We start from the raw sequence: 19,277 nt of genomic DNA, 5'->3' as shown, positions 1-19,277 counted from the left end.
TTTTTTGGTTCCTGTCCTGGAACTAGCTTTTGTAGACCAGGCTGGCCTCAAACTCACAGAGATCCGCCTGCCTCTGCCTCCCGAGTGCTGGGATTAAAGGCGTGCACCACCACGGCTCGGCATGTCTTAATCTTTATTTATGGTCGTTTAGGCTATCATACAGAGTTTTATTGTGGCATCATCTTACATGTGTACCATTAGATTTTTGTTCCTTTGTTCCTTTTCCCACCTCCTTCTTCTATGTCCCCTGCCCTCCTCTGACGGGCACTCAAAATTCTTCCTGCTTTCAAGTCACTTGTATCCCATTACTCAGTTCTGCCCACTGCCTTAAGATCTCCTGTCTCTTGTGATCTCCTTTTCTAGTCTATTTCCCTCCCACGTACACAAGCTGTATATGTAAGTCTGGCCACCTGAGAGGATGCACGTCACATCTGCCTTCCGCGGCTAGCATAGTTTGCTCAACGACTTCCAGTTGTATCCATTTCCTCACAAACGTCATGGTTTCATTATTCTTTAGAGCTGAATACAATCCATTGTTTGCAGGCACCTCCTTTTCTCCACCCATTTATCTAGGCGCGTTTCATTTCCTCGCTATTATGAATAGGCAACAGTCAGCATGTATGTACTAGCGTCTCTGTGCTCTGTTGACTTCATCCTTTTCAGGTGTATAAATAACCAAGCATCACATGGTACTTCTATTTTCAGTTTTGTGAAAAACTTCTGTGCCCATTTCTACAGTGGTCGCACGTATTTACATAATCACCAGCAGTGAGTAAGCACTTTCTCTTTTCCTGCTGATCTGACAGCATTTATTGCCTTGTTTGCTTGATGACAGCTGTTGACTGGGGTGAGATAGCGTCATAAAGCACTTTTATTCATTTATTTATTCATTTATTTCTTTATAACATTTATTGGTTCTTTGTGGGCTTCACATCATGCATTCTGATCCAACTTATCTCCCAACCCCCTCGCAGCCACCCTCTGCCCTTGCCACCTCCCCACAAAACCAAACCAGATTTTAAAGCAAGCCCCCAAACCAAACAGAGAGAGAGAGAAGAGAGAGAGAGAGAGAGAGAGAGAGAGAGAGAGAGAGAGAGAGAGAGAAAGAGAGCTGCCACGAGTCATTGGTCTGGCTTGAGACTCTGGCTTCTGCTCCACCACTGATAATGGGCTCTCACTGGGGCTCCTCTCGGATGTCCTGTTGTGCTGTGTCATGGAGATCTGCTGTCTGGGATCTGCAGGTTCGTCCCCTTCACATGCTCCAACAGTCCATAGATGAGGGGGATGTTAGGGAGGGCCAACTCATAGCCCTGCTTCTGGGCCTGGGTGGTAGCTGGGTTGATCAACACGCCAGCTTTTCCTCATCATCACTACCCAGGCGAGCTCAATCACCCAATGTAGCCAGCAGTGAGAAGGATCTGCAGATCCAGGTCACCCATACTCGCATCAGGACCAGATCTACTGTTTTGCCCAGATGAGGTGTAGGGTCCGCTAACCCGATTGCTGTGGGGGACATTAGAGAGGGGGTGCAGGGTCAGCTCTCCTGTGTGCTGCAGCTAGCGAGGAGCAGGGCTGATCCTGGGACTCTCTCTGGCACAGGTAGCAAAGGGCAGAGGGGGGAGCGTTGTGGAACATTTAATGATGTAAACATGTGTTACATTTGTTTATGTTACTGAATATTTAACTGTGTGAAGGTGTGTTACATTTGTTTATGTTACTGAATATTTAACTGTGTGAAGGTGTGTTACATTTGTTTATGTTACTGAATGTTTAACTGTGTGAAGGTGTGTTACATTTGTTTATGTTACTGAATATTACTTTAACTGTGTGAAGGTGTGTTACATTTGTTTATGTTACTGAATATTTAACTGTGTGAAGGTGTGTTACATTTGTTTATGTTACTGAATATTTAACTGTGTGAAGGTGTGTTACATTTGTTTATGTTACTGAATATTACTTTAACTGTGTGAAGGTGTGTTACATTTGTTTATGTTACTGAATATTACTTTAACTGTGTGAAGGTGTGTTACATTTGTTTATGTTACTGAATATTACTTTAACTGTGTGAAGGTGTGTTACATTTGTTTATGTTACTGAATATTACTTTAATTGTGTGAAGGTGTGTTACATTTGTTTATGTTGAGGAATATTACTTCAACTGTGTGAAGGTGTGTTACATTTGTTTGCGCTGCTGTTTATGTAAAGATATATTGGTTGCATCTGTTTCATATTGCCTTTCTAAAGCACCTGATTGTTTAGAACATCCAACAGTTAGACCGAAGAGGGATAGGGGAGGGCAGAGAATAAATAGAAGAGAGACTGGGAGAAGAAGGAAGAAGAGGATGAGGGAGAAAGAGAGGGACATCCCTTTAGCCAGTAGCCAGGCAGCAGCCAGTCAGCCATGGAGACAGCAGGAAAGTAAGATACATAGAAAGAGAGAAAAGTAAAAGCTCCTAGGCAAAAATGCAGATAAAGAGAAACAGATTAAAATAAGAGCTAAGATAAGACCGAGCATTCCTAACTAATAAGTCTCTGTGCCATGATTTGGGAGCTGGTTGGTGGCCTAAAAGAAAGCCTGTCACAGGGGAGGGCATCTTTCCTTCACCCATGACTCTGCCCAGCATACAGATATGCCCTCAGGGTCAGTTAACCTGCATCCCTGACCACAGGGTCAGCTCTAGTGTGCTGCCCAGGTGAGGTGGGTGCCTGTGGTGAGGGGTGGGGCCATCTTTCCTGGGTGTAGGGGGATAGGGCTGCTCTCTGCTGAGAGGCGGGGACAGCTCTCCTGCTGCAGTATCCAGAGAGGGGCAGGACTCGTTAGTTCTCCAGGAGCCTGTGAAGGGCAGGGTTGGCTCAGCACAGCATGGTTCAAACCACTCCCTGTGCTAACGTGGGCAAGAGGCATAATCACAGACCCCAGATCTAGCAGGACCATGAACCCAGCTGTGGTCCTTGGCAGTAGGTTGCAACCCAGACCCTGGACATCTATGTGGTCTTTGGTGGCAACACGGGCTACTGTCACCAATCCAGACCCTGGCTATGATAGGACCATGGACCCAGACGTGTCCTAGGCAGTAGTCCTGGTCCAGAGGATACCAGGGCCCCAGGTGACAGACAGAACTGACCACTCAAACCAGTTTGGCTGGAGTGGCAGCACAGCCCTTGGATACCAACATGGTCACAGATTGTAGCCTAGACCCTGGGATCCATGTGGCCTTTGGTAGCATCACTGGCCAGAGACATCAATCCAGACCCCAGCTATGGTAGGATCACAGATCCAGACATGGTTCTCAGCAGCATCCCAGGCCAGGATATCATCACAGACCCAGGGAGCAGCACAGGCCACCCAGATTGGCATGACCCCCATGGCAGCATGGCCCTTGGACACCACCATGGCTCCAGGTGGTGGCCCAGACTATAGGCCTCACCTATAGCATGGCCCTCAGTAGTAATAGGAGCCACAGACATCAACACAGGCCCCCTCAGCTCAATGAAGACCTGGACCTTGTCATCAGCAGCTTAGGCCTGGGCATCACCCTGGACTCAGGTGACTAGCGGGTCATTCACATCAGCCTGTTCCTCACCACCCTCACCTCTTCAGATCTACCTCTCTGCCCAGCCCTCGAACCCTTCTGCCTCCCTCTCTTCCATTTCTCACTCACCATAATGGTGTCCAGCACCTGGCACCTGGGCTCTTGGTTGGGTCACAGGTGGCATCTGGTTGAGTCCTGCCTGCCTCACCCGCAAGGCATGGCATGGAGCTGTTGCTTTTCTTCTTTCACGTGCCTGGGTCTAGAAACCTCGGGCAGTGCGTGGTATGATGGTGTCCATCCGCGTCCTCCATGGGCTCGGGGCTGGAAATGACCAAGCTGCTTCTGGTTGATTGCACCTCCTCAGACTAAGAAGTGGGGGTGGACACCCCATCTGTGTCCTCCTCAGACTAAGAAGTGGGGGTGGACACCCCATCTGTGTCCACAGACTAAGAAGTGGGGGTGAGCACCCCATCTGTGTCCTCCCCCTGCTCCCGTAAAGCACTTTAAATTTGCGTTTCGCCGATGTCTAAGGACCCTGAACACCCTTTGAGTAGTGTGTGTCTGTGTGTTCACGTGTGTGTGTAGGTGTGTGTGCCTGTGTGTGCAAATGCCAGAGGAAGACACTGGGTGTCCTCCTCTATTAGTGTGTATTATCGTTGGGGCTAAAGGCACAGATACAACAATGACTGGCTTTTTGATGAAGGTTCTGAGGGTCTGAACTCAGGAGTTCAACCGTGTGCAGCAAGTGTTCTTGCTGAGCCGTGTGCCCAGTACTTGAATGGTTTCCCCCAAGTATTTACTGGCCATACTTATTTCTCCTTTTGAGAACTGTCTATTCACTTCGTGAGTTCATTTGTTGATTAGATGACTTTTTTTGGTGTTTAGTTTTGCAGATTTTTTGTTAAACTTTTATGTGGTATGTGTGTGTAAGTGCATATGCACGACACAGGCACCTTCCTCTATTTCTTTCCACTTTATTTGTGAGACAGTGTCCTCACTGACCTTGGAGATGACCATTTCAGCCTGCCTGGCTGGCTCGGGATCCTCTGGGATCTAATTCAGCTCGCCCAGTGCTGGATGCGGGTGAGCATCCTTTTGTCTGACTTTTGCTTGGGTGCTGGGGATCTTAACTCAAGTCCTCAGATTGTGCAGCAAGCATGGTGCCATCTCCCCAGTCCTAAATTTTGAGTATATATACAAATCTCAGATAATAATATATGCCAGTTATATATCCTGCCTTAGATATATAATATATAGCACAGATACTAATCCTCTGTCTGATTCTTTCCCCCATTCTGTAGACTGTTTCTCATTCTGCTGACCATCCCTGCGTTATACACAAGTTTTTTTCTTCTTCTTTTGGTTATATACTCCCATCTATCAAATTTTGCAAGCTTTTCCTATGTTTTTTTGGAGCCCTTTTCAGAAAATACTTGTCTGTGCTTAGATCTTGAGGTGTTAATCTGTCTTTCCCTCTGGCAGTTTCAAAGTCCCAGGTCTTATTCACAGTCTTCAATTTGGTTTGAGTAGAATTTTGTGCAGGGTGTTGTGATATGGATCTCATTTCACTCTACATGTGACGATTCAGTTTTTCTTAGCGTCATTCGTTAAAGGGGCCGTCTCTTCTTCAGTGTATACTTCTGACCCTTTTGTCAAAAATGGGGCAGCTGTAACTGCATGGGTTTATTTCTGGGGCCTTTGTTCTCTTCCGGGGCCTATGTGTCTGTTCTTGTGCCTGTACCATGCATTTGTTACTATGGCTCTATAATATAGTTTGAGGTCCGGTATCACGACATCACAATACCTTCAACATTGCCCATTCTGCTAAAGGCTGATTTGGATATTAGTTATTTTTTAATGGGTTTGGGCTTCAACACAAATTTTGGATTATTTCTCTAGTTCTGTGAAGAATATCAATGAGGTTTGGATGCAGATTGTATTAAATTGGTAGGGATTAAACATGTAGCCAGTTTTCATAATGTCAATTTCTCAATTCATGCTCATGAGAGGCCTTTTTATCTTTGGTGTCCTTTGATTTATTTCTCCATTGTCTCATAAGGTTTTCAAAGTGGAGATCTTTCACTTTTTGAGACCTCATGCTGTTAAGAATCCCCATCATTTTCTTTCTTCCCCATTCTTTGGCAACTGTGATTCTGTCTGTGTGGATCTATGTAGGATGCAATAAATATATGTGGCTTTCTGTGTCTGACTTCGTCCACTTAGCATGTATTCAAGACTGAGCCATGCTATTGTAGGGCTTGATATATTTTGGTGTGTATAGACTGGTATTTAATTGTAATTAAAAATAATACTTAAGTTATCATGAATGGTACTGGGTTTTATTGTGTCATTTTTCAAGTATATAATGTGTGCACATTATTATACTTCGTTCTACTTCAAGAATGATATTATTTTATGAGAGTAGATATACTTGATTGTGCTTATTCCTGAATGAAGGATTTCCTGGCTTGCAAATGTAGGTGGGTCACTGAGTTCCCTACAAGTGGGGCTCAAGTTTTATTCAAGAGGCTTCTTCAGATCTGCTCAAGTCTTTTAAAGTATTTTTCTGAGACCCTAGGGTAGATTAACATGGATACAGGACATCATAGGATAAAAAGACTTGAACTCTGCGTTTTTCTATGTGATGTTCTGATACCTGTAACCTCTACGTCTTTCCAGGGAGTTATACATCCACACAACCAGCTGCTGTTTGGACAGTCTCTTTAGAAGAGTGTCTAAGTCAATGTGTCTGAAATGGAATTCATTATGTATTCCTGGAAACATGTCTGTAGCTCATCATTTCTTCTCTGGTTATAGGATATTTTTAATCTATTCAGGCTGGGAACCAGGACAGCGTGCTGGAATTCTCTTTACTTTATCTCTACTACACAGTTGCCTCCTTGTTAAACAAATGTGTGCTCTGTCTAAATACGTGTGTGCTTTGTCAAAACACGTGTGTGCCTCACTTAAATATGTGTGTGCTTTGTCAAAACACGTGTGTGCCTCACTTAAATATGTGTGTGCTTTGTCTTCTCATTTCCGTCTCTACAACCTCTGCTCTTGGTATTTCTCAGAGGATAGAGTGATTGATGAATTATCAAATTTTTATTGTCTCTCATATGTCAAATACTGTGCTAGGCTCCGAGGACTCAGGAGTGAGAAGAATCAACTTCCCCAGATCTCAGAAAGGTCAGAGTCTAGGGACTACACAATTTAGCTAATCTTGTTGTTTCTAGGACATATGTATAGTTTACCCTTCATGGCCATACTTGAGTTGGTTTTTAGTTTTTAAATTTTAATTTATCTATTTTTCTTTAAGCCTTTATACTACTGTTTTTCCTCCCTCGGAAACCCTCATCCTCTCTCATGGCTCCTCACTAATTTCCTGACCTCTATGGGTATTTCAAATGAAACATGCACACACACCTAAAGATTCAAAGCTAACATTGACAAAAGAGAGAAAACATGATGTTTGTCTTTCTGGGTCTGAGTTACCTCACTCAGAATGATTTTTATGATTTTATATTATTCAGAATTATCATTTATCTGTAGATTTCATAATTTTATTTTTATTAATGGCCAGACAATATTTTATTGTATGAATATACCACACTTTTATTGTCTGTTCATTGGTTGATGGACATCTAGACTCTTTCCTGGCTATAATGAATAGAGCAACAATGACCATGGATAAAAAAGTATATAGATTAATATAAACAGTAAAATTTAAGCTTTAAGAGCTAGTTAACCTAAGCTAAGACTAAGCTTTCAAAAATCAATAAAAAGTCTCCATGTCATTATTTGGAAGCTGGCAGTCCAAAGTGGGGATCCATATCCATATACCCAAGCATATGGCCTGATAAACCCACAAAAAGTTCTGGACAAGGAGCTGGACTTGGCTTTCTAGCAGCTGTAATCTCTCAGGCAGTCCTGGTGCTCAAGGTGTACAGAGGTTTAGCTCCTTTAAGAGGCCCTGCCGTGCAGCTGAGCACTTGACTGGGTTCATGAACAGCTGTCCAACTTGGTGTATGGGACCCAGATGACTCCAGGCACTCAGAAAGTCAGGTTCAGATTGATAAAACCTCTAAACAGGTAGAGCGTGCTTAAAATGTGCTTAGGTGCTGGAGAAAGAAAATGGGTAAAGACAATCTTAGAAAAAATGTTTGAAAATAATAAAGCGAAGTCTTTAAAGAGAGAGTAAAGTAATATAAAAAGAATAAGCCACATTTAGAATGGGAAACACCATAATACAGGGGATTTGTACCATATATAATGCTTTATTAACTTTAAATTTTTAAAAAGCTAATGAACAAAAAATGACATCTGATGAGAGACATTGGATTGTGGAAAAACTGCTGAATCAAACTATCCTATATATTTTAAGAATGTCTTAACTTCAGAGTGGAAGTTCAGAAGTGTGTTGTGTTGGAGTACAGGTTATGCCTTTGTTTCCACAGGAAATGAAAAGTCATGGGTTCCTTCAAAATTAAAAAGAGCAGATTTGACCAGGAAATATTCACTATAGACATGAAGGAAGGAACCAAGAAAAACTACAAGACAGGTGTCATATATGCTGATCCCTCTACATGGGTACAGCTCTGAGACTAGATGAGACAGGATAAATCTTGTTGGCTACAGAGTCCTCATGGCTTATTACTACATGCCATTCTTTCATGTAGCTTAAATGGAGATTTATATCACAGTTTGGTTATACAGTCCATATGGACTTATAAAATTGACAGATGTCTTTTACCTGCTTAAACATAGAGCAGAAATCTGTCTTTAGCTGATTTGTGCACACCACACATGCCATACTTGTGATGATGCAAATATGTATGTTACCTTTAAAAGTTTGTGGGTTTTCAGAAAAAAAAAGACCAGACACCAAGTATCCCAGGTGATCCTGCGTCTCAGAATGCTTCTGTAACAGTTTCCTCAAAAATCTACATCCAGAACAATTTTAAAGCTGCTAGCTAAGAGGGTTCAGCTGCACAGACTATTTCAGCCATGATTTCAGATAAGCCCTATACTTTCCCATCATACAAAGACTAAACAAAAAACAATATTGATAACTCTCCCAATAATGTGGGAATCCCCTCTGTATGCTGTGATTACCATTAACGCATAAAGAAACTGCTTTGGACCTATAGCAAGGCAAAACCTAGATAGGCAGGGAAAACTAAACTGAATGCTGGAAGAAAGAAGAGCAGAGTCAGGGAGAAGTCATGTAGCCCTGCCAAAGACAGATGCCAAAAGTTTACCTGGTAAGCCACAGTCTCATGGTGAAACACAGATTAATAGAAATAAGTTAAATTAAGATGTACGATTTAGCTGATAAGAAGTTGAAACTATTAGGCCAAGCAGTGATTTAAATAATATGGTTTCTGTGTGATTTTTTTCATGTCTGAACTCCTGAGCAGTCGGGAAACAAACAAGTGGCCTCCTCCCTACAACATCCCAGGACTTGATCACTACCCCAATTTTCTCAGGGTCCTATAAAGATGTCATTACCTCCAGACAACAAGAAGTAATTTTAAGAACATGATGTCCATATTCCCAAGGGGTGGAGTGAATGGTTTTTGGTTGTTTGATGAATTATGGATGTTTGTCATTGTTTAGGGGGTTGATAACATGTTGTATTGTTCATGGCCAGGGAGGAAAGTAAACAAAGGAAGTTAGATTAAGGGCTTTCTTTCTTTCTTTCTTTCTTTCTTTCTTTCTTTCTTTCTTCTTTCCTCTATCCTTCTTTTTTTCCTATCTAATGAAAAAAAAAGAGGGATATTGGAATGATAGAATAAAGGAGTAGATTATTAAACCTAGTTTTAAACTAAAAAGCAATTTACTCTTAAATATTTTACATTGGTATGGATTTTTCTACATTGAAACAAATTTAAGGTTATTTTTGTTATAGCATGCTATCTATATGTTTCTACTCTTGTTTAAGGTATTATACCTATACAGCTAATTTTAAAATATAATGTAAAGTTCTAGTCCTTGAAAAGTTGTTATTACAAACTATTTAGAATAATTAAGAAATGCAGGTTAGTAGTTAGTCTTCTATAATAATCAAATTTATGGTCATGTTAGGTATAATTTCAAGGTCATACAGAAATATATTTTATATAGCTAGATGGTCTTCAAACACTTCAGAGACCTGAAGAATATGGCATTTAAGATGTTTTAATAATCTAAGGCTTTTTATGACACTGAGACACACCTGCTCCTGGCAACACCAATCTACTCCATAAAAGGATGATGGGCATCAAAGAACCTCCATATGGAGTATGCTTCAAATGTGGCAAAGCTAGATCTAATGACGTAAATGAATGCAGACAGATTATAAAAACATATACAGTTCCTGCGGAGAACAGGAAAGCAGAAAAAAGGGCTGCTGGGATCACGCCCGGCAGATTTATCAGTAAACATTAGCCTGAGGCGAACACGCCCCCTAATGGGTGGGGCTTATCCCTACAACTAGATATTTGGCAAGAGACTGCCCTTGGTTTGACTGCTGACAGTATGCTGTCCAAACTAGAAAAGCAAGACACAAAGTCAACAACCAAACTTTGCCAAGACAAGGTAGGTCAGTCCTTCAAAACTCCTGTTTCACATAAAAGTCTGTCAGATATTTTAGGCCTGTAGGCTGAAGATGAATGCCCCAGTATTGCAGTGGAACCTTGAGTGATTGTCCAGGCAGCCAGCTGTCTCTGTCGTTTCTATAGTTTTGGAAGTTGCTTGCTCTACACTTCCTGTTTATTCAGGTAATATTATATCCTTCTCAGGTCTCTGATGGGGCTGAAGACTATATATACAGTTTTCCTTTTTACCAAATTCAGAAAAAAAGCTCACAAAAGATATATAAAATTTATAAAGATTGAGAGACAAAAGCTCAAGATATTTAAGAAAATATTTTAAATTCTAAGAAGATAGTTTTAGGTTGGCAATACAAATTATGATAGAAAGTAAATTAATTGCAAAATTTTGGACTCACCAAGATAGGATATATAATAGAGTACTTTCTCTGAAGTTGCTAAATACAAATGGACTGGACAGTGTAAATGTAATTCTTACCTGATAATTGTTATTATTGTACATAATTTAATTGATGTTAGAGAGACTTTTAATGGACTAAAAGGGGACGATGTTGGCATAATCATTTTGTACACTGTGAAGATGTGTTTCTGTTTTACCTCACCTGTCTAAGGCACCTTCTGATTGGTTTAATAAAGAACTGAATGGCGAATAGTTAAGTAGGAGAGGATAGGTGGGACTTCCAGGCAGAGATAGGAACTCTCTTAAAAAATCTGGCATGGGAGATTTACCAGCCAGATGTGGAACAAGCCAGACATACAGTACTGAAGAGAGGTAATGAGTCACATGGCAGAATGTAGATTAATATAACAGTATAATTTAAGTTCTAAGAGCTAGTTGGGAACAAGCCTAAGCTAAGGCCAAACTTTAAAAATTAATAAAAAAAGTCTCTATGTCATTATCTGGAAGCTGGTAGTCCAAAGAAAGACCTTCTATAGCCCTTCTCTTTCAAACTTGGCAGTTGGTAAGTGGGTCCCAGGTTTGTTCATTGTGTGGATAGAGAAACATCATTTCTGTTCAGGTCCCATCTGTTTCATCCACAGTACGACATTTATCCACAATGACAGCAAGGTGTTTGGCTTCTGTAAATTTAAATGACACAAGAACTTTAAAATAAGCATAATTGGCAAGGTGTGCTCAAGCACTCCAGAGAGTGGCTGGAAAAGCTTGCAATGGACAGCTCATTTGAATTTGAAACCAGAAACGGAGCCTGTGAAATACCAATGAGAGCCACAAAGGAAGTTATTGATGCAGTGGGGATAGTGCGAAGGATCAAACAGAAATTCCAACCTAAATTGGTAGTAAACAGAGTGAGGAGAGTAAAGAGCTACAAAAAGCACAAGGCATCAAACAAACAAAACATCTTTCTTATCCTCCATCCCTTTCGTAGGCAAAGGAAAGTGGCTGGAAGAAGAAAGAGACTAATGTAGGCATGGAGGGTGTTTCTTTAGAAGTCTCACTGTTGGAGTTTGGGAGGCAGCTTAGTTAAGTGCTTGCTGTACAAACATGGAGGTGTGGGTTTGAGACTCAGAACCCATCTAAGAAGCTGGATGCAGTGGTATGTGTTTGTATTCCTAGGGCTGGAGACGTGGGGTCAGGTGGATCCCCTGGTTCACTGGCCAGGCAGGATAGTGTATCCAGTGAGCCTCAGGACAATGAGAAACCCCATAGCTGGACACTGCCTGGGGAATGACACGAGGCTGACCTCTAGTCTAAACACACACACACATACACACACACATACACACATACACACACTCTTGTTGCAGGGGGAGGGCCTGCTTGTTCTTCCCGGCTACCAGGTTAGCTTAGCCCCAAAATAGCCACACAGAAACTGTATTAATTAAAACACTGCCTGGCCCATTAGCTCTAACTTCTTTTTTTTTTTTTTTTTTTTTTGGTTTTTCGAGACAGGGTTTCTCTGTGGTTTTGGAGCCTGTCCTGGAACTAGCTCTTGTAGACCAGGCTGGTCTCGAACTCACAGAGATTCGCCTGCCTCTGCCTCCCGAGTGCTGGGATTAAAGGCGTGCGCCACCACCGCCCGGCTAGCTCTAACTTCTTATTGGCTAACTCTTACATCTCAGTTTAACCCATCTCTATTAATCTGTGTATTGCCATGTGGCAGTGGCTTACCAGGGAAAGATTCTAACTAGCGTTCATCTCAGGTGGAGGATCCATGGCTTCCCCCTGACTCTGCTTTCTTCCTCCCAGAATTCAGTTCTGTCTCCCCTGCCTACATAAGTTCTGTCCTATCAACTAAGCCAAGGCAGTTTCTTTATTCATTAACCAATGAAAACAACACACAAACAGAAGGAACTCCTACATCACACTCTGGAATCATTTGCATTTAAAAATATCTTTTGTAAACTTAGAGTTACTGATTTGTTAGATAAGGTGATGCTATCAGAAGATGACCAGAAATCTCTCCTGCATGGCTGCTTTCACAATATGAGTTCATGGAAGCTAGATCGCATCTTAGCATGTTGTCACTGATCCATGTGCTTATGCAAACCGAGAAAATTCTGAATGTGGGCTTGGCATGGTGTTGCACACCTTTAATCCCTGCACTAGAGAGGCAGAGGCAGGTGGATTTCTGTGAGTTTGAGACCAGCCTGGTCTACATAGTGAGTTCTAGGTCAGCAAAGGCTGCAAAGTAAGACCCTGTCCCAAAACAAACAACTGAAACAAACAAATAAAATTGCATTTGTAAATTCTGGACATAAAATGGCCATGAATCTTGACAATAGTCATTATTTATGAAGTGACTGATTACTAAAATTCACAGTTAGTACTATACAAAATGGAATTCTTTTGTAACAAAGCATTCCCTTCCCAGTGGTCTGTGGAGACAGCACCAGGATGAACAATCTGCATGGCAACTTCAGCAGCTTTTGACTGTTGTAGGGAGCTGCGGGCTGTGTTCCTGCTGCCCCAGCTCCTGGTCGCCTGGCTAGCTTATGTCCCGAAATAACAACACACAAACTGTATTCTTTTAAACACTGCTTGGCCCATTATATCTAGCCTCTTCTCGGCTAACTCTTGCACCTGGACTAGCCCATTTCTAATAATGTGCGTAGCACCCCAAGGTGCGCTTACTGGGAAGATTCTAGCCTACGTCCATCCTGGGTCAGAGCTTCATCGCATCTGCCCCAAAGAGGAGAGCTATCGAGTCTGAGCTCACTTCCTCTTCCTCCCAGCATTCTGTTCTGTTTACTCCACCCACCTATGTTCTAACCTATGAGGGCCAAGCAGTTTCTTTATTTTTTAACCAATAACCTTCCTCCATCATTTGACTTCAGTTATTTCTGTTTCCATTTGTTAGCCTCTCAGAGGAGCACAGTGACCACACACAGCAGTGTCTAATTGTGAGGGCCAGTTCTGACCTACTTTAATTGTTCCGGAAGGCAGCTGTAGATGTGGGGAGTAACCTTTGTCTGAAATGTGTTATTTTTGCCTTTGGAGAACTCTATCCCCTTGCTCATGGTTCCTGCAGTTCTTGGCAGACGAGTTCCCCCAGCCTCAGCCCAGGAGCCACCCAGGAACAGCATCACTGGTGCATCTCAAAGTTGTGTGGTTCTTTTAAAGGTGTTCCTAATTGTGTTTTGGAAAATAGAAGTTATGGCTAGAACATCTGCCTATTGTTTGCACATGATGCCATTTAAAAAGGCTGCTGAAGGAGCTCATTGAAAGGCCTCGAACTAAGAAGTATTGGATGAGGTTCTTGCTCCTCCCAGAAACCCCATGAGCTAGACTCCACCATCTGAATTGGATGTTGTGTAATGTGCACGGGTCAGAGCATCGCATGGGTTCTATTGACATGTACTCTATATGTCATGCACACATAAACCGAAATTAAACATTTTCTTTAATTTGCATGTTATGAAAGTATTTCATGCCTAATGAACACAAGCCATTAAGGAAAATAAGTGGGCCAATTACATTCAAACTTGAATACCGAAGGCACCTCAAAGTTAAAACCCAGCCATTTGGAAAATATTTTCCAAACCTGAATTTATTACTGTTAGTGAGAAAGACCCCTAAATGTCTTCACTCTCTCTATGAGTGGAGGGTCCTACAATCTGTACAGTAGCCCAGATCAGTGGTTAATATATGGAGTCGATTAAAGGTAAAATCAATGTGAAAAAGAAAATTATTTCACACAATGGGCAAATGTTGTAAAAAGTCGAGTGATAGAAAAACCCCAATAGTTAATATGTGAAAAATAGCTTCAAGAGGTAAGGTAACGCAAGACAAGGTGTTCCTTTGTGGTCATCAGGTTGGCCATCATTGCAGGAAGTGCCAGAGGAGCTCTCACGGGCTAGGAAGCCATGGGCACAGACGACAGACTGCTGTTCATTTTGTTTCCAAATACATGTAAAACCCACAATAGTTTATTATCACTATCGCTTTCTGAGGGCACTAGCCATTTGATCGTGACTATTTACGCTATATAACGACATGCTTTCCACTTTGTCATGTATTTCTGTATGTTACATCTGGAATCCTTTCTTTTTGTCCTAGAGCTTTTAAAAATTAAAAAAAAAATATGGAGAGCTGAAGTCTTGCTGTTTCCCGACTTGCCCCGAGCTCCCGGGTTTGAGCTCTCCAACAGCACGTCTGTAGACCACATCAGTGTGCCCCGCTGACCGCTTATTTCTGACTGGGTCTGCGGTAGCAACGTCTCCATTGTTCTATTTTCCTGAACGTGCCTTTGTTTTTCTTTTCCATTTGAAAGATATTTCTGCTAAGTGTATGTCAAGTTGGAAGTGATTTTCTTTCTGTACTTTAGAGAAATCAATCCATTTTGTTGGGCTCTATTGTTTCCTATTGACAGGCCAGGAACTGCCTTATCGTTGTTTTCTTTAAAGCTAAGGCGTCTTTTCTCTCCGTTTTTGAGTTGTCTCTTTGTTAGTTTTAAGCGTCTTGCACATTTAAGTGTGGTTTTCTTGGTATTTAATCTGCTCGCGTTCAAAGAGCTTCTTAAATCTGTGGTTTGAGATCTTCTGCCAGCTTTTGAAGACTCTCGTCGGCAGCGCCTACGCCATCTCGTCAGTAGATCTTCTCTGAAACCGTGGTTGTGCCCAGACTGATGCGCCCTACACATTTCCTGGGCGTCTTTCGTAGTTCTTTCTTCGCCATGCTCTGCTTGACTCCCTCTCTCATTGGGAAGTTGGTATCAGGTCTGGACTCACTTGGAGAGGGCCTCTGGGCTTGCCTCTGGAGATGATCTTGCTTATGTTAATTCACATAGGAAGACTGGCCCACTAGTGGTATCGGTTTTCTGGGCTGGGACCAGAAAATGTTTATATACAATGTGTGGTATAAAGAGAGAGAGAGTGAGCTAGCTGGGCACAAACATTTCTCTTTCTTTGCTTCCTCGTTACGGATGTGCTATGTCTAGCTACTTTGAGTGTCCGCCATTTCAACTTCCTCCCACAATGGACAGCGACAGAAACTGAGGCAAAATAGACCCTTCATTCTCCAAGTTGCTTTTTTCCCCCTCTCAGGGCATTAAGCACAGCAACAGGAAAAATCAATATACAAACTCTTTCTGATAAGGCCTAGCTGGTCTCATTCATTATGAGGCAGGGGGTGACTTTGAACTGCTAGTCTTCTGTCCTCCACTTTCCAAGTGCTGGGATTATAGATAGGTACACACCACCACACAACGTCTTTGTGTGTGTGTGTGTGTGGTATATATGTGTGCTGTGCCATATATGTGTGGTATATGCATGTGCTGTATGCGTGTGTGTGTGTGTTTACAAGTGTTGTGTGTGTGTTGGTACAAATGCAGAGGCCAGAGGAGGGCACCTAGTATCCTCTTTTTTCACATTCTGCCTTATTCCTCTGAGGAAAGTTATCTCCTTGAACCTGGAGCTCATGTCTTTCTGCTATACTGGCACCCAGGATCACCCAGTGATTGTTTCTGCCTCCACGGTGTTGGTCTTAGAAGTAAGTGTAAGATCGTGCGTGGCTTCTCTAGGATCACGAATTATAGGCTCAATTTCCTTTATTTATGGCTAGAAATCAAATATGAATGAGTACATCCCATGTTCCTCTTTTTGGGTCTGGCTTCCCTCACTCAGGATAGTGTTTTCTATTTCTGTCCATTTGCATGCAAAATTCAAGAAGTCATTGTTTTTTACTGCTGAGTAGTACTCTAATATGTATATATTCCATACTTTCTTCATCCATTCTTCCACTGAAGGGCATCTCGGAAGGTGAACCCAAAGAAAAACATATAGACATCCTTCTGGATATTAACCTTCATCAGGCAATGAAAGGAGACAGAGACAGAGTTCCACATTGGAGCACCAGACTACAACCCTAAGGTCCAAACCAGGAGCAGAAGGAGAGAGAGCATGAACAAGGAACTCAGGGCCATGAGGGGTGCACCCACATACTGAGACAATGGGGATGTTCTTTCGGGAACTCACCAAGGCCAGCTGGACTGGGTCTGAAAAAGCATGGGATAAAACCGGACTTACTGAACATAGCGGACAATGAGGACTACTGAGAAGTCAAGAACAGTGGCACTGGGTTTTGATCCTACTGCACATACTGGCTTTGTGGGAGCCTAGGCTGTTTGGATGTTCACCTTAATACACCTGGAAGGAGGTGGGAGGTCCTTGGACTCCCCACAGGGCAGGGAACACTGACTGCTCTTAGGGCTGATGAGAGAGGGGGAGTTGATTGGGGGACGGGGAGGGATATGGGAGGCAGTGGCGGGGAAGAGACAGAAATCTTTAATAAATAAATAAATTAATAAAAATAAAAAAAAAGATTGTGTGTGACTTGGTGGGTGGGTGCTGGGTTCTGAACTCTAGATCTTGAAACTTTTTATCTTTCTCCTCTTCATCTTTTTTTAAAAATTGTTTTTCTTTAGTTTCTTAGTTCTGTTGGCATAGGGTTTAGCTGTGTAGGACCTGCTGGCCTAGAACTTGCTGTGCATAGTAGAGGGGCCTTCAACTCTTGGCCACCCTCTTGCCCCTGTCTCTTAAGCACTGGGATTACAGGCCTTTGCCTCCACCACTAGATTGTGTTGCTCTTTCATTTGTTTAATGTCCTTTTATTCCTTGTGTTCTGTTTGATTGTGTTAGTAGTGGGACAGAGATAAACGCCTGCCTCCCACCTCCGTGGCTATCCGGAAGTGCCTTCTTTCCCTGTCTAAAATTTATATTGTGATTCTGTTTTCTTCTTGAGCTTGTGTAAACTTTGAGAGTTCTGGCCACGACAATTAACAAAACTCCTGCAGAGTGAGGTATTTTCTATGATATTTTAAATGTAGTCCAACATTAGATGTATTGTTTTAATCGTCCATGAAAAAATTAATGTGGAAGAAGCAGGCTTCCACAAAGAAATGATTCAAAATGACTTTTCTTAGAGGCACAAAGGTGGTATTGTGGAGTAAAAACCCTGAATCTTTTAACAAATGTCACTGGAACAACTGGATAGTTGTATACAAAAGAATGAACTCAGTGTTGGAGATGCAGCTTAGCGGTGGGATGCTTGCTTAGTGAGATGCATGCTTAGTGAGATGCATGCTTAGTGAGATGCATGCTTAGTGAGATGCATGCTTAGTGAGATGCATGCTTAGTGAGATGCATGTTTAGTGTATAAAAGGCCTAGGTTTATGCCCAGAATGACAAAGACACAGAAAAGCAAACACCTTCCTTTCAAACCACATTCTATTTGAAATTATTGACCATTTCACTGAAGATGTCAGGGGGATGTGGACTTGCCTGTGCCATTTTCCCTATTTGTTTTGGAAAGGAAAACAGTATAAAGATGTTCAATTTTTTTTGAAGGTATCTTAGAGACACCATGACTATAGAAACTCTTATAAAGAAAATCATTTAATTGAAGTGATTGCTTACAGTTTCAAAGCATAGTCCATTATCACCATGGCAGGGAGCATGGCGGCATGTAGGCACACATGGTGCTGGAGAAGGAGCTGCTTCATGTGGATAGGCAGACAACAGGAAGTTGACTGTGACACCGGGGATAGCTTGAGCTTTAGAGAACTCCAAGTCCATCTCCACAGTGACACACTTTATCCAGCAAGTCCACACCTACTCCAACCAGGCCACACCTCCTAATAGTGCCACTCAATTGGAGGATCTGATCCTCAAACCAAAGATCTGATCTTTCAAACCATTGTTTTCCACTCCCTTGCCCCCAAAGGCTTATAGCCATATCATAATGCAAAACACATTCAGTCTGACTTCAAAAGTCCCCATGGTCTATAACACTCTCAAATTTACTTAAACGTCTAAAGTTCAAAGTCTATTCTAAGATTCATGCAATCTGTTAACTGAAATCCCCTGTAAAATCATCTCCAACAACACATTTTGGGTTTTCCAAGGTCATTCAGGCTTCAGTTTCACAGCTTCAAACAGTGGCCTCTCCAGGCCTCCGTTCAGGAACACCCTTGAAACATGCCTGGCCTCTAACTAAAGCCAGAACCAAGTGGCCAGATCTGCCGAGTTCTGCTGGGGCTGGAACACAGCTCCCTCATTCAATTACACCTTCTTCAGTTTTGTGTTCTGCACTGCCTGTTCTGGGCTGTCCTGAAACTCGCTCTGTAGACTAGACTGGCCTCAAACTCAGAATCCATCAGCCTCTGCCTTCCCTGGGCTGGGATTAAAGTTGTGCCCACCACATTCAGCTCTAAGCTTTTCCTTAGTTCCTTTTCACAAGTTGGAAATTTAGCTTGCCCTGAGGTTACCACTCTCTTTATTCCATTTCTTAATCCATTTATCTTTTTGATCACAAAATTTAGCTTTATTCTACTTCCTGATGTTCTTTTTTCCACCCCAAAATTTATATTTATAATTTTCCCAGCTGAGCCTTCTACTCTGTAGGGTGGAGTGGGGACAGGGTTTAGCAGTAGGGTAGTTAGAGTGTTCTGTGGGTGGAACCTGGCAGGCAGAGGTCCTCAGGCAAGGGACCTGGCCACTCATGTGGCTCAAGGGACTTGCAGTCAGTCTCCTTGGACCTGGGATTATAGATGGTTGTGAGCGACTATGTGAGTGGTGGGAACTAAACCCAGGTCCTTTGCAAGACTACTGCACCATCTCTCCAGCCTCCATGGCTGTGTTGGTCCAGCAGCAGCTGAATGAGCAATCCATTTGCTGTAGAGCTGAACAGTGG

This window comes from Chionomys nivalis, chromosome 10 (genome assembly GCF_950005125.1).
Source record: "Chionomys nivalis chromosome 10, mChiNiv1.1, whole genome shotgun sequence".
NCBI classification, from domain to species: Eukaryota; Metazoa; Chordata; class Mammalia; order Rodentia; family Cricetidae; genus Chionomys; species Chionomys nivalis.
The sequence above is the reverse complement of the archived record's forward strand: the minus strand, read 5'-3'. Positions refer to the sequence as shown.